The sequence below is a fragment of the Ovis aries genome, chromosome 19, assembly GCF_016772045.2.
Source record: "Ovis aries strain OAR_USU_Benz2616 breed Rambouillet chromosome 19, ARS-UI_Ramb_v3.0, whole genome shotgun sequence".
Lineage (NCBI taxonomy): Eukaryota > Metazoa > Chordata > Mammalia > Artiodactyla > Bovidae > Ovis > Ovis aries.
In genome coordinates this window covers 23,850,767-23,865,305 of record NC_056072.1, presented here as the reverse complement: position 1 = coordinate 23,865,305, position 14,539 = coordinate 23,850,767, and the positions used below count along the sequence as shown (strand labels likewise).

Here is a 14,539-nt window from a genome sequence, read left to right as displayed (position 1 = left end):
CAGGACATGGTGTCAAAATTGTCTGCCAGTGAACTTTTCATTAACCTTACCTGCATCTTGTATTAGAGGTTTGGATTTTACCTTCTGAGAACATTTATAATGCCTCATTTTAGGCAAAACTGGATGCAATCAATTCATATTTGAAAGTTTACTTGAAAAGCTCAGATGTGGGACAAAATTTTGTTGAGTAATTTTGATATGTTACAGACGTGAAGTATTTCTTTAGGTTTTTAAAATTTGAATAAGGAAAAAGAACCTGAGTTTAAAAGTTTCTCCTCAGCATTCTAGCAGATAAATTAAGGGCAAGTTTTACTTAAATGGTAAACAAAATTATTTTGAAAATGGTAAAATGAAGAAAAGGTGGTTGTGATTAAAACTAAATTACCATTGAGAAAATGTTGAGAAAGAAAGGAAGTCAAAGACAATATAGGACTTTGGCAGTGAAAGCAAATGTAGAATTTGAAATGCAGATTAAAACAAATTTCTTCTATTGCAGAAGAAATGTTAAGATTTACCCAGAAATATATTTGACATTAGAATCCCCTAATTCTAATATGGGCTTCCCTGATAGCTCAGTTGGTAAAGAATCAGCCTGCAATGTTGGAGACCCCAGTTTAATTCCTGGGTCAGGACGATCCACTGGAGAAGTGATAGGCTACCCACCCCAGTATTCTTGGGATTCCCTTGTGGATCAGCTGGTAAAGAATTCACCTGCAACACAGGAGACTTGGGTTTGATCTCTGGATTGGGAAGATCCCCTGGAGAAGGGAAAGGCTACCCACTACAGTTTTCTGGCCTGGAGAATTCCATGGATGGCTGGATGGCATCATGGACTCGATGGACGTGAGTCTGAGTGAACTCCGGGAGATGGTGATGAACAGGGAGGCCTGGCGTGCTGCGATTCATGGGGTTGCAAAGAGTCGGACAGGACTAAGCGACTGAACTGAACTGAACTATACAGTCCATGGGGTTACAAAAAGTCGAACATGGCTGAGCGACTTTAAGTTTCAATTCTAATATAAGGAAGATAGTAAGGAAAGAACTAAAGAATTGTTTAGGTGCAATAAAAGTTTAAAGTTGCCTCTTTTAATCTTTCCATGTTCCTTTCATCTATCTTGCAATATAGTTATTATGTTGTGCTTGTTAACAGTATTTATATTCTTCATACCAGCCAAAACATTTGTATGTGGGGTGAGGGATGGGCACCACAGTAAGTCCTCATTAAGTGACTAAACTAAATTGAATTGAAGATTGCTTCACTAAGGTTCTTGAGACAGAAATTTTTGTAATAGCATGACAAATAAAAATAAGTAACTTTTTTTGGAAAAATGTATTATATACTATTTAATTCATTCAAAAATGTTTAATGAGAACATCTTTAAGTACCTTGGATTTATCAGTGAACAAAGTAAATGAATATTCCTGACTTCTAGAAACATGCAAAATGACCCAGGCCTCTTGCCAAACCAGAAAACAAGGAAGCCATCAAAGGCAAATGGAATAATAACAGAGGACAGAGTCAACTTGCAGGGCTCCCCAATGGCCTAAAATGGGATAATTTGCGTATTAATAAGTAATGACTGTGATTGATTGAAAAAATATTAAATATGTAACAAAATTTATTAGTCCATAAATAGCATTGTAGATAGATCCTTAGATAGATAGTGTTCACAACAACAATGTGATATGATGGATTCTGCTCATTCCCACTTACAGATGAGAAGGATGAGATTTTAAAAAGGTAGGCAGTTGGCCCAAGAGTGACCATCAATAAATGGTATAGTTGGAAATTCTAATTCTGGAGGGCTTCATTAAGAGAACTGTGACAGTTCTGTTGTATATCCTTGCGCTGAATCAGTCATCTGGCTTGACATCCTGATGGCGGGGGCAGGGGGAAGGCATGGATTCCTTCATCGTTGTGGTGTCTGTTACTGAAGGACTCATACTGAACAACTCCACTGAAGAGTTGCAAGCCTTGGGAGGTCAAGTTAGAAAGTTTCTATAAACAAAAAGTATTAACCCCTCCACAGCCATTCTTACCTATCTAGCTTTAAGAACAGATCAACACCTCCTTGTGCACATCTGTGTGTGTGTGTTTCCTACTTCCATAGTTTCATTCCTGAAACTTGTTCTCTCAAGATAAATGATGAAGGATATGGCTCAGATTGAATCTTAAAGTAGCCATCTTCTGAATACCTGCGACTCACAAGTATCTGTGTAAAGACTGATTTGAGACAATTCTATTTGATTTGAAATATGTTTTAACCAAAGTAGAAATGATTATCACTACTTAAAGAAAAACAAGAAAGAACAAATACAGAATTTGATGAAAACATTATCAGCAAGGGGAGACTTTGACAATAAAGTGTGCTTTGTAATTTCTCATTTCTGACTCTCTTTAAGGTTTATTGTATAACATGATGTTATTTATTGCTGCACATAAAAATGTACTCTAAGACCTATGTGTATGTCTGTAGCTTAAGTATATTAATTCAGCATATCAGATTACCAACAAATGGAATACATGGAGCCCCATCCACAGTCAAAATGGAGATCAAGTGAAGAGACATGGCACATAATATTATTTTTTATTGACAGGTATTTTTGAAAACAAGTTGTCTTTGATACAAGTGTTTGATAAAAGAAAAAGTATCTTTAGAAATATAACCCTAAAATCTGGTAGAACAGATCTCATCAGCAGTCTCCTGTGACCTTATTGAGGAATGAACCCTAAGAAGTTAAGTGACTTGATGTGTAAGTCACTCACTTAGGAAGTAGCACAGTCAGGGTGCACTAATGGTAGAATTCTGTCTTAACCTACTGCACTTCCTAAATGCTACATCTCCACCAGTGGTACCACTATCCACTCTGGTCAAGCTGGAACACAGTATCACTGTTGGGTGTTCCCTGTACCTCTCGGCTCACATGCAGTCAATCTCAAGTCTGTCTGTCACATCTCCGGTCAAATTGTTGACTGTAGCTGTCTGGTTCATCCCTTTCACGATGCTTCCTTGGTATCTATGGTTTATTGGTTCCAGGGCCTGTCACAGGTACCAAATCCACGAATGTCTGAGTCCAGTTGTCAGACCTCAATATCTGCAGAGTCTGCATCAGCACATTCAACCAACAATAGGTTTTAAACACAGTATTGATACATCATCCATGGTTGGTTGAATTTGAGGATGCCAGACCTGCAAATACAGAGGGTTTATAGCGTGTTGCTACCTTGTTAAAACTTCAGTATTTCTCTCCTAATTTACTATGATAGCATACTAATTGGTCTCCTTGCCTTTAATCTGGCTTCTTCATTTTCAAAGAAAATGGTTCCGAAGTGCAGACTTGCTTATGAAATCCCTGCATTATTCTTGGTCATAGGTTGCCATTACATAATAGAAATGATCCAGGAGACCAGACCTTTCAAAGCAGTGAATTCTTTTTTGGTTTGGGACATTGGTAGAAGAGAAATAAAAAAATCCCACCTGCGTATAATTCTAGGAAATGTATAAACCCAAAAAATAATCAAACAACAAAACACAAATAAAATGCCATTCTTTTCCTCCCTTCCAGGTCCCACCATTAATCCCCACACTTGTGTGTGTTAAGTAGGTCAGCTTTTCTTGTGTCAGTATGCAGAATTCAGGGTGTTTGTTAATAGGAAGAGGGGAGCTGGGTGTTTCTTCTATATGTGTCTTGTCTGGGATCCATGGATGACTGCTTACACTCATGTACACAGTTTCCCCTTACAGCATGATTGTGATGGCATACCCCACATAACACGGTGTACACATCCCCACCTACTCTAGACTCCACCTGCCTTGCCTCCTTTTACCTCCCTCCCTCTTTACTATCCTATACCATTTGCCCTGGCCGTAGTGAACATATTTTAGTTACCTGAAAGCTATGCTCTCCAATAATATAGCTGCTAGCCACCTGTTACTATTCAAGTTAATTAAAACCAAGTGAAGTGAAAATGTCGGTGCCTGAATCGCCCTACCCTTATTTCAGATGCCCATTGGTCACCTGTGGCTGGTAGCTACCATACTGGACAGCACAGATTTTAGAACATTTACATCATTAGGAAAAGTTTAGTTGGATACCAGTGCTACAAAGGTAAGTACCCTTCCTTGCCTTTGGTCTTTCTCACCAACCTGCAGGTTACTGGCTAACTGAACTTTCATTTTCCAAGCGCCACTTAATTACTGAACTCTTCCTCCTGTTTCATATGCTGAGGTTCCTTTCTCTGTGGCTTCAGTGTAGGGTATCTTCTTTTCCTTCGCAACTTGCCAGTATTGATTAGGTTCCTTCTCTGTGCTGTACTTCATACCTAGGGCTTCCCTTAGCGTAATGTTCCATCACAGATATTGTAATTGTATGTGTGCTTGTCTCTACCCCTATTGGATTCTAAATCCATGTTTCTGGCTCAGTCTCACGTTCTGGCATGCAGTTGATGCCTGGCACTTTGCAAGAACCCCATCAACTTTTGATTTAGAATGGATTCATTTAAATGTTTATTTTATTTGAAACAGGCACACTTATTAGAATAAATATATTCATGATTTTCCATGAATTGAAGCTTTGTAAATTTGACTGTTATAAAAGTAGAAATTAATTTCCTTTTAGATTGGTCTTAAGAAACTTATCCTTAAGAATCTGTTACTTAATGTTAAACCCATTTAACCCTAAGCTGTACAGTAATGATGCTGCTGATGATGTGGTTTTCATTATCATCATCATCATCATCATAGCAGGAAACCTAAGGAAACATAACCATGAGCCTCACATCCAGTGAAGGAGAAACGATCTGCATTTAACACAAGTCTGCTTATGCCAGCCCATGTGAGAAGCCCAGTATCTAATATAATTAGAACTGTTCATTTTTCTGTGTTGCCTTCTAACACTTGACTACATGAATGCATAATTTGACAATTGCTTCCCTAGCTCAGATAGTTTCTATTTTTAGCTTCAACATTAATATTTCATCATAGATATCCACCATGGACAGTATAATTATTTTTAATGGCTGCACTATACTCTATCCAGTAATGACAACATAATTTACTTTGAAATTCACTCATTACTTTCTGGGTATTAGGTTGTTTTCAGTGTTTTCTATTTTACATAGCACTGAATATTTTCATGCAAGCAGATTTTGTTATTCAGAGAGATATTTTACCTTAGGCTAAATTGCCTAAGTATAAAAATCTATAAAGTTAATGGGATTTGAAAGCTTTTCCCAAATATTTTCCTATGAGTTTGGGTATATTGTCATCATGTTTAATTTTTTTTTAGTGTAGTAGGACAAAAAAGGATCAAAAAAGATTTTTTAAATGAATATATGTGTGAAATAATTACTTTTTATTGAAAACTAGAGTGTTATTTTCTATCACCACTATTGTGTTGACAAACAAGAAATTTCAAGAAAAGCAAAAAAGATGCCATTCATTTTATTCTGTTGTTTAAACTAAATCACTATTCTTTTGTACACTGTAGTTAATATCCCCTTTATAAATTTGAGGTATTTCTACTCAAGGGGTTAAATATATGACATTAATGTCCTGTCACTCCATATGCAGTAGGATCTAGTGAGCTCAAGAAAACAAGTGAAGTATGTATTCACAGTTTAGCTTTAATGGAAGCAATTTACTTTTCTTTTCTCTCTTGGGACATTTTTACATTTTATTTTACTTCAAAACATGACAGAGATATATCCCACTGCTGCTGCTGCTGCTGCTGCTAAGTCACTTCAGTCGTGTCTGACTCTGTGCGACCCCATAGACGGCAGCCCATCAGACTCCCCTGTCCCTGGGATTCTCCAGGCAAGAACACTGAAGTGGGTTGCCATTTCCTTCTCCAAAGCATGAAAGTGAAAGGTGAAAGTGAAGTCGCTCAGTAGTGTCTGACTCTTCACAACCCTGTGGACTGCAGCCTTCCAGGCTCCTCCGTCCATGGGATTTTCCAGGCAATAGTCCTGGAGTAGGGTGCCATCACCTTCTCCGAAGATATCCCATAGATGTGTATTATTACTATCTTTTGTATATACTCCCTTCCCTCAGTCTCCGATATCAGTTCTTTTTGTATTAATACCTATTTTTGTTTATTTAACTGGCATGGTTATAGCTTTTTGCAGTTTAGGATATACTTTTCTGCTTCATAATAACAATAGTAATATGAAATTAGCAAAAGAAAATAGTAAAAAGACCTAAATTTATTGACTATGTGTTATGTGCTGAGTACCACTCTAAGTGCTTTGCAGGTATTAATGTATTTACTCCTCAAAGCAACACTATGATGTAGGTACTCTTTTTAATCTCCATTGCAAAGATTGGAAGACTGAGTCAAAAAAGAGGTTAAGTAACTTGTCCAAAATTGCACTAACATTTAAATCTACAGTCTGTTTATCTGGGTTTCCTGTCCTTAACTTGCTTGCTATGCAAAATGGAGCAACTCTATTTTTTTTAAAAAATATTTCAAGTAGTTACCTGTGAAATTCTGAAACATTGACTGTAAAATGTATTAAAGGTGCTCTATAAAACTAATTTGAGCTTTTGTCATTTGCAGCAACATGGACAAACTTGCAGGGCATTATGCTAAGTGAAATGAGGCAGAGGAAGACAAACACTGCATGATATCACTTACCTGTGAAATCTGAGAAACAAAATGAACTGGTGAATGTAACAAAAAGGCTCACAGGTATAGAGAACAAACTAGTAGTTACCAGTGGGGAGAAGGATAAGGGATCAAGATGTACAAACTATCACGTGTAAAATAAATAAACTGTACAGATACAGTGTACAACACAGGGAAGATGGCCAATAGTTTATTAGAACTATAGATGGACTATAACCTTTAAAAATTGTAAGTAACCATGTTGTACACCTGAAACTGGTACAGTATTGCACATTAACTATACCTCAATAAAAAATAAGTAATTTATGATTGAATTTTTAGAATACTACCCACATCCTTTCAAAATCTCTGTTCAGAATGCACAGGTATTAAATGGCTTGAGAATCAGTCTGGATTTATTCCAAGTAAGTCACACAAAATTAATCTCCCTTCTATTCATGACTGGTATGCTAAAGGATATCTTTTGGTCAGGACACCTGGCAATCAGCAAGATATGGGGCAGCAGAGTGAATAGCATCCTTAGGGAAAACATGGATGATTTTTTCTAGCTGATACTGTGAGCATGTGCTTTCTCAAATGCTTGATAATTCTCATGAAACTGGAGGCAGAGTAGGTTAAGTATATTGGAGTGGAGCCTGACTGTCTGGCTTCAGAGTTTGGCTTTTCCACAGCACACTTAGTCTTAAAGTAAATTTCTTAGTTTCTCCAAGCCTTAGGTAAGGATGCTGGTGTGTGGTATCTACCTCCTACAATTGCTATAAGGATTAAAATGGATTACTGTGTACAGCGTTTGCATAGTAAATCCCTAAGATGGTATACTATTCAGCAATAAAAAGTTACAGATTACTAATACATCCTACAACATGGACGAACCTCAAAAATATGCTAAGTGAAAGGATTCAAATGTATTTTGATTCAGTTTAAACGGTCTGTGCAATAATGGCCAATATAGGGAGACAGGAATTATACTGTTGGTTACCTGGGATTGAAGATGAACATGGACATAAAGGATCTCTTTGCGGTGATGGAAATTTTCTAGAAATAACTTGTTGGTAATCATACAGTTCTGTACGTGTGCTAAAAATGGTTGAATTGTACACTTAAAGCAGGTTGTTTTATGTTGTTTAAATTGTACTTCAATACATTGTTTAAAAAACCCTAAAAGTAGCATTTAGCATAGTCAATGATCGTTAATGCCTTTTCATTATTAAATTATTTTTAATACTCTTTATTTTCCATCTTACCTAAAGTGAAAGATTCTGGGAATATTCCACAGGACCCTGTACTTGCCTGGGCTCCATCTGTATTTTATCAACTGTTTTGGATGAAGACATGCTTTCACATTTGTGAATGACACAGCTAGGAGGGATAACTAATAGAATAGAAGCCAGAACCAAGATTTGGAATTGTTTTGACAGCCTGAAAAGCTGGGCTAGTACCAGTAAGATGAAATTTAACAAAAATAAATGTAAAGTCTGGCACAAGCTAGCTTCCTCAGGCAATCAAAGGGATATAAGCAGCTGGCTTCTAAAGTAGCTATTAGCCTTATAAAAATGTGTTTGCCTGTTAAGAGTCTCAGAAAATCTAGAAGATTCAGGCCAAAAGGGAGACTTCAGATATAAATGGAACATTAGATTTGTAGTAGAGTCCCATCTGGAGAATCCATGCTTTTTGTTCACATGATGATAATAATAATGATTATAGTAATGATTATATTTATAATGATATTATACAAAATGATAAAATCCAGTGCTTACAATGTCAGTAGCTTGTGTAAAGTGCTCTATGTATGTTATCTCATTTAATACTTGTAACAACCCTACAGAGTATTTTTATCCCATCTGTACATGCAGACCTGAGTCTTCATGAGCCTAAGTTAAATTGTAAGTTATGAAGCAGTCCTAATTCAAGGCCTATGCTTTCAGCATTAAACTCTGCATGATCTGCCATTAGAATTCCTTATAAACAGAATATAGTTCTTAAACCCTATAAAGTAAAACGGCAGAAGCAAAGAGATCCATAGCTTATGCCTTTCGGGGAGGAATCACTGATGTTTTGTCCAATAGTAGGACTGGTTTATTTTAGTTCTAATCCTTTGGGAGGGACTTAACTTCCATCATTGTGTTCTGAACAATGCTCCATCTAATGAACTGTGTGAAAGGGCTGAGGTGTCACGGGCTATGGCCATTCCAGCAAGAAGACAGTAAACTCAGTATGAACAGCGGCTTAATTAAAGGCTATTACTAGGCTAGAAAACAAACAGAAGATGTTGCTGAAACATAGAATCTATTTTTAAATTAGTTTAAAATCATTGCTTGGGTATTGATAGAGAAGAGGATGTTTTAATAGAAAGTACACTAACTGGGAAGTTTGCTTTCAGATATTGCTTCCTGGTTTATATTCAGTAATCTGAAGAGAGGGGGGAAGGAAGTCACTGTGTGTTTATGAAAAATATAAAAGATGAAGTGCTGACTTGAAACCCTTTTATTATAAAGAAGAAGGAAATTGCATTGGCACAAAGTCAGAAAGGTACATACTTGGTGTTTTTTTTTAATTTCAGAATGTGATACACACAGGTGATCTCAGTCTGAGATGCCATGTAGATCTGGAGATCAGAGGGTTAGAAGTCCACCATTCAGTTCTGTCACAGATTGTGCACATGCATTGCGAATGACTTTCAAATTGTTTTATTTTTTAAAAACTAATGAATTAAAAATTGAGGTTCACTGATATGCAGATGTCTCTTCTTGTTTAGCACTTAATCCCACTTAATCATTCATTTTTACTAAATACAATCATGATCACAGCTTTTTCCAGTGGCTGTAATTTTTTCCCCTCCATACCACTAACAGAAAGTGGAAAATGAAAGTGAGAGTCGCTCAGTTGTGTCCGACTCTTTGCGATCCCATGGACTAGAGAGTCCATGAAATTCTCCAGGCCAGAATACTGGAGTGGGTAGCTCTTCCCTTCTCCAGGGGATCTTCCCAACCCAGGGACCAAACCCAGGTCTCCTGCATTGCAGACGGATTCCTTACCCGCTGAGCTACCAGGGAAGCCCCATCAACAGAAGGTCATATTAATTATGTAAGTTCTCCTTCAGGTTCCCTCACTTCCCTGCAGGAACAGAGTCCTTGATCATCTTTCCATCTTCCTGTCAGTTTGGCAACAGACTGTGAGAAGAAAGTCCCAGCCATTTCAGCATATTTATTTTGTCTCTCCCTTTAAATGTCCAAAAGAACATACATTTCTATTTTCTTCTTGAGAAGGTTAAAGTTAGTATTCAAATACTATTGCCTATCATTGCCATTTCCTTTGCTTTGAAACAAGTTAATTTTAAGCCTTCCCCACTTAATTCGATAAATTAACACTTTAAAAATTTCATATTGGCTGGTTCTTGTTAACACAGACTAAGTGTGGGTAAAACCCACTGTGTGCTTGCACACGAGATTTTAGCTTGCAGCACATGCTTGTAAAAATCCATTAAAGAAGAGTATTTGCAGTTCTTTTTGAGTAACAAGCAACTAGTAACTTATATCTGCAATAATCTATCTCATAATGATTTGGGATAATTTGGATTTGGGTACGTTTTCTTATTGTGTAATGGACATTAATAGAATGGGGAAATGGAATTTCTAAAAATCTCTCTTTTGTAGTATAACGTTTGATGATGGTAGCTGTCCACGTTCAGGTTACTGCCTCTAAATTCTTAACCTATAGAAGAGCATATTTGAAGTGACTGCTATCAAGACACTCATATGAGTATATAACAAAATCCTTTTCCCTTTGACATTTTAATTTCATCTTCCATTACTCTAGCTCTGTTAACCTGCTAACCTGATGTGACAATAAATACAATTCTGTCACTAGATAGAAGTCTTTTGAGCACAAACAAGTTGTAGTTTATAAATTATGTCTGCATTAAGAGGAACTGTAAATGGCCTCTGGTACTAGATTGGCATGTAAATCTTTGTGTTCTCCTAGAGTGCAGTGACTCTTGTTAAAGGTTATCCCTTGTGGGAAGCCTGGGAGCTATTCCCAGGGAATTGTTGAAAGAGATGCTGGCTCCCAGGGCTTACCCTCTAACTCAGTCGGTGAAGAATCTGCCTGCAATGCAGGAGACCTGGGTTTGATTCCTGGGTTGGGAAGATCCCCTGAAGAAGGAAATGGCAACCCACTCCAGTATTCTTACCTGGAGAATCCCATGAACTGTAGCCTAGGATCGCAAGAGTCGGACACGGCTTAGTGACTAAACCGCCACCACCATGCTGGCTCCCAGATGCCCCTAGTGTTAAAGAACCCTCTTGCCAATGCAGGAGACACAAGAGATGCTGGTTTGATCTCTGGGTTGGGAAGAGGAGGAAATGGCAGCCCACTCCAGTATTCTTGCCTGGAGAATCCTGTGGACAGAGGAGCCTTTTGGGCTACAGTCCATAGGGTCACACAGAGTCAGACACAACTGAAGCAACTTAGCACACACTCATGTGGTGCTTCTAGATCAGGATTACACATCCCTTGCTCAGTGTGATTCTTGTCTCCTTCAACTTAAAACCATCTCTAGACGACAGACAGCTCCCAGAAGCAACCATGTGAACCATTGCAAGGATGTTCACAGAAGGAAACTGCTGACAGGCTGTGCTATGTATAAGATACTGGATGTAGCCTGTGATAGTCTTATGAGTCTTACATTTAGTTGACTCTAAGAGGAACCTCGGGCAGGTATTAAACACCTGGTAAGAACATTATTACCAAGTTAAGGAAATGTTTGGATTTTTGATTGATTTGATGCTATGGTAAAAAGCAGTTGTGCACTTCACTAATCAGAATCACTAATACATTGAGCCTAGAACCTAATTTAATTCTTGTAGATAAGTAAAATATATATTTAGGTGTCCAGTGTTACCCCCAGATCAATGTCAGATACTTAATAAAAAAAATTATAAAGCACCAGAAACTCAACTTTAAAAAATGGAAATTTATATATGTTAAATATTTGCTTTGTCTGAGTGCTAGTTTGGCTGACTGTTTTGTTGATGTTGTCCCAAGTTTTTTTTTTTTTTTTAATTTTATGTCATTTGGATACAGCTGTAAAGGAATGGATTAACTTTGATTTCTGATCATTGGTGAACTTTTGATCATTTAACCATCTTACCAGAATGGGTAAAATTGAACATTTGAAGGGTGGCTGAACCTAAAGTTAAGGCCCTTGTTTTTTCCAAACTATTCTCCAAGATCATATAAAATAACATTTTTAGATTGTTGTTTTTTCAATCAGGTTATGAGATCATTTCTTCTTATAAATTAGATAAGAATTTGTAACCTTTTTGAAATGGTGACTACCAAATATCTGCTATCTTCTTCCCACTTTCTTCTTTTTGGAAGTCCATCTGGTGACTTTTTTGTTGGTAAAGTTTCTATTTCTAAAAATAGTTTTAGTTTATATAAGCATATAATTTCTGAACCTAACTCCTTTCTCAGCTTGTTTGGAAGTATGTTTATCTGTACTGCAATGCACTGACTTTTACAAGTACTGCCACTGTTTGGTGAGGTTCAGTGTAGGGTATTGTTTAAAGTTAACCTGAAAAAGTAATAAGGCAAGTTACAGCTTTGTAAAGAAACTAACTTCCTTCATCTCCTCTTTCCATCATCCAACCAACCTACAAGAATCCATCCCTGCATCCATCTACTCTACAACTGTTTGTTGCCAGGGAATTTAGAAATGAAGATACAGAATCCTTGTCTTTAAGGAGTTCACAATCAAAATTATTGCCTCAGATATATCAGCATTTCAGGTACTCTTTAGATGACTCCCTTCGAACTAAAATAAAATGTGTATCTGTGTATAATTATAAAGCAGATACATGTAATCACTCAAAAACTTTGTTAGCATTTGAGGAAAGTTTTCCCTCTTTTTTCATACAATGGATTCTGTGACTTCAAGAAAGTTTAAAAGCCTTTGGCTAGATGTTTCATTGATATTGGTCTCTTTTCTCCTTTGTCTTTGTAGTTTAAGAATATATGAGAAACTGGCTTTTATTCTTTATTTTCAGTTTCTAATATGCTGGGGATTTGCCACATACAGAGAGGTGGGAAGAAACAATATCAGCATTTGGCAGTAAATTAATTTTTGCAAAAGCAAGTGTACCAGTAACTTATATTTGTTCATGAACATAAATTTGTAAAGTTAAATTATGACTCAGTACATTTTAAGACTGCACATTGAGAGAAGGTTTAGCATACCTGTGGGTCAGCATAGATAAAAGACATCTATAGTTTCTTTTTCCCTCCTTGTCTGTAGCTTACCAATTAACACCCCAAAGCAATTAAAATATCTATAATTATCGCTAATACAGATTTATTTTCTTGGGCATTAGCCAAACTGCACATTTTATAATCATTTCCCCTCCAAGCACAACCATTGGTAATTATCTAAGATGTTTAGATGCAGAGGCTTAGCAATTAACAATCTAAGTTCATATTTGCTAGGAAAATGTGCAAAACAAGTCTGAACTTTCAGAGCTTGTGTAGACTTCTCCTTGCATTAGTGCATTGCCATTCCCTTTAGTTGAAATGGATGCTTACAAGTGAGAAAAGCAACTAACATAATGTTATTTAAATTGAATGTAGGCTCCATTTTTAATAATAGATAGTCTGGAATCATAGATAAAAAGGAATGATAAATAATACAATAGAATCCAAATCATTCATCTTTTCATAGCTCTGCAGAGACATGCTGATTTCCATCAAATATATTCCTGGCATCCAGCCTTGCTTTGTTTTTGCAGGTTTTTTTCCCAGTGAATTTTTATGTTGAAATATTTTCCACATTAGCATGGATTGACTCATTTTCCTTTTTGGTGAAATACTGAAATATCTCAGTTTAACAGATCAGCTTGGAGCTTTTGCTAATCTTGAGAGGATAAGAAACTTGTTAAAAATTATTTTGCCCTCTCAAAAAGCATTAGATGTTTTGGCATTCTAGAATTAATATATTGAATCTAATGGAAGTTGTTGTAGTAATTACAGCTGTTCTCAAGCCCCACCAAGATTTGAGTAACAAAACAGTGAAGTTGTATCATTTAGCTATTTTTCCTCCCTTGAATGTAGCTGAGGAGGAGAGGATATCTGAAGGAAGCAAGCCCCTACTCCCTGTTTATTTTCCCGTCCTGGTAAGCTAAACCTTGTTTTGCCTGCTGGATGAAATTTCCCATTTCCCAGATGAGGGAACAATGAGAACAGTGACAGACTTTATTTTCTTTGGCTCCAAAGTCACTGTGAATGGTGACTGCAGCCATGAAATTAAAGGATGCCTGCTCCTTGGAAGAAAAGCCATGACAAACCTCGGCAGTGTGTTAAAAAGCAGAGACTTCACTTTGCCTACAAAGGTCCATATGGTCAAAGATGCAGTTTTTCCAGTAATCATGTATGGATGTGAGATTTGGACCATAGAGAAGGCTGAGTGCCAAAGAACTGATGATGCTTCCAAATTGTGGTGCTGGGAGAAGACTCTTGAGAATCCCATGGACAACAAGAGATCAAACTAGTCATTTGGAAAGAAAATCAACCCTATGTAGTCATTGGAAGGACTGATGCTGAAACTGAAGCTCCAGTACTTTGGCCACCAGATGCAAAGAGTGGACTCACTGGGAAAGACCTTGATTCTGGGAAAGATTGAGGGTGAGAGGAGAAGGGGACGGCAGAGGATGAGATGGTTGGATGGCATCATTGACTCAATGGACATGAATTTGAGCAAACTCTGGAAGATGATGAAGGATAGGGAAGCCTGGTGTGTTGCAGTCTATGGGGCTGCAGAATTGGACACGACTTGAGGCTGACTTCCCACGTGGCTCAGATGGTAAAGTGTCTGCCTACAATATGGGAGACCTGGGTTTGATCCCTGGGTCGGGAAGATCCT

General features: G+C 37.2%; 1 protein-coding gene across 24 annotated transcripts in view; it reads left to right on the top strand.

Annotated features, from left to right (window-relative positions):
• Positions 1-14,539, top strand: part of LOC114108678 (contactin-4) — a 1,043,928-nt gene that overhangs the window by 392,579 nt on the left and 636,810 nt on the right. For 3 of the 24 annotated variants that reach the window (XM_060402828.1, XM_060402835.1, XM_060402834.1), the window contains 2 exons: positions 4,006-4,110; positions 6,559-6,690. The exons of 18 other annotated variants lie outside the window; for them this stretch is intronic. The gene's annotated coding sequence lies outside the window, so the exon portion shown is untranslated. The remainder of the gene's footprint in view (positions 1-4,005; positions 4,111-6,558; positions 6,691-14,539) is intronic. 3 more of the 24 variants (XM_060402847.1, XM_060402831.1, XM_060402838.1) reach the window with 1 other exon arrangement.